Genomic DNA, 1,969 nt, shown 5'->3' with positions numbered 1-1,969 from the left:
AGGAGGGTTTGAAGGAAAAGGGAAAATTACCCGGTTTTCATTTGAGTTTCTTGGAGGCTAAAGCCAAGGAACATGCTGCAGTGGGTAACTGGAAGACGGTTTGTGCCTTGATTGCTGTGAGCATTTATGGTGTCATCATGTTTCCTAATCAGAAGAGCTTTGTGGACCATAATGCCATCAGATTGTTTATACAGGGGAATCCTATTCCTACTCTGATCGGAGATGTCTATTACTCGGTTCATAACAGAAACGAGAAGCGGCGTGGGGGTTTGATTCGCTGCTGTGCTCAGTTACTCTTCAGGTGGTTTATGGGGTATTTGCCTTCCCGAGGTGCTTTTGCTCATATTGATTCTACGGTCAAGTGGTCTGTCAGATTGATGGGTTTGCGGGCTGATGACATTGCTTGGACTCATAACGGTATGGCTGGACGGGATTTCATATATAGCTGTGGGAGATTTCCCAATGTGCCTCTCATAGGGGTTCAGGGTTGCATTAATTACAACCCGACGCTTCTTAGGAGACAGATGGGGTTTGCCATGGAGGTTCCTCCTCTCGAGCGAGAGATTCAGGAGTCCTTTTACTTCTCAGCTGAGGGTGATCAGGCCAAGTTGATACAAGTGTCTGGGTCATGGCGTAACATCCAGAGGAAAGGGCAAGGTCCCGTTTGGCAAGGTTAACAGCCGGTCTTTTCCTCTATTTGATGATTGGTTGCGGAAGAGGATAGAGATTACACTTCTACCATTTCAGGGAGGTGATCCTTGGTGTCCTATGATTGAGGGTCCGTGTTCTTCAGTCAGTATGGAAGAATTCCTCGAGATGAAGAGGGCCAGAGATCAGTTGCTTACAGAGAAAGCTGAATTGGAAATGAGTGTTGCTCGAATTCAGACGGCCAACCAGGAGATCAGAGTAAAGATGGAGGATCAAGACAAGCGACATGCCTTGGAAGCAAAGCGCTTTGAGATGGATACTGCCTACTATGGGAAGGTCAGTCAAGCCTTAGCATCATCTACCAGAGAGCACGACATCACTAAGGAGAAACTAGCCAGAGCTGCAAAGGTCATTGAGGATCAGAAGAGGAGGCAGATTCTCGTGAGGGATCAGAGGGACGACAGAGTCCGAGTTCTCATCGCTGAGTGGGAAGCCAAGATGAAGGTTAAGGAGACAGAGAGCATGAAGATCATCGCCGAGAGAGATCATTACATTGCTGAGAGAGATCATTACTTCAGGCAGATGAAGATTCACCAGAAGGAAGTGGGGAGATTACAGCAGGAGAACACCGAGCTCAGGTTCGCCGCAGAGTTCGCGAAGATGGTTGATGATGTAGGGCCATCTGTGGGACCCTCATCAGGCTAGCCTTTCATTTGTGTGGATTACCGTCAGGCTTGTTGACGAAATCCATTTGCTTGTATTTCTGTCTCGATTCTGGAGATTTGTATCTGATTTGATGTATGACTATGGCACTCATTGTGCACTTTGCTATGTGATGGTTATTTTCATTCAGTGATTGATCTTCAAGCTTTATTTGCTTTACCGTATGCACTCACACAAGCACACACATGGTTGGGGGTATTTTGCTAAATCATGTATCTCTGATCTGTATGAGGGAATCAAATGCTGAATGTCAGAATGTTGTCGCCGAATTATTATATGTCTCGATGAAGCCAGGATCAAGAGACAAAGTGTCCCTCATGTAGATGGACATTGCATTCATGCATGATCATAATAACTTGTCTTCTGTTTTGCAGGTATCAGTTTCTAACCTGTTTGATTGACACAGGAATGATGAATCCGCCTAACGCCGACATTCTCGAGCTGAAAGAGAAGATGGGAGAGCTGATCAATGTCATGCGAGAGTTCGCCTTAGGGCAGAAAGAAATTGCCGAGAAGGTGGGGAGGATTGAAGACTGGCTGAAGATGGGGAACATGCAAGGAAACGCTTCGTCGTCTGGACCGAAGAAATCTTTTGGTG

This window comes from Lathyrus oleraceus, chromosome 6 (assembly GCF_024323335.1).
Source record: "Lathyrus oleraceus cultivar Zhongwan6 chromosome 6, CAAS_Psat_ZW6_1.0, whole genome shotgun sequence".
NCBI lineage: Eukaryota > Viridiplantae > Streptophyta > Magnoliopsida > Fabales > Fabaceae > Lathyrus > Lathyrus oleraceus.
Note: the sequence above shows the minus strand (reverse complement) of the source record.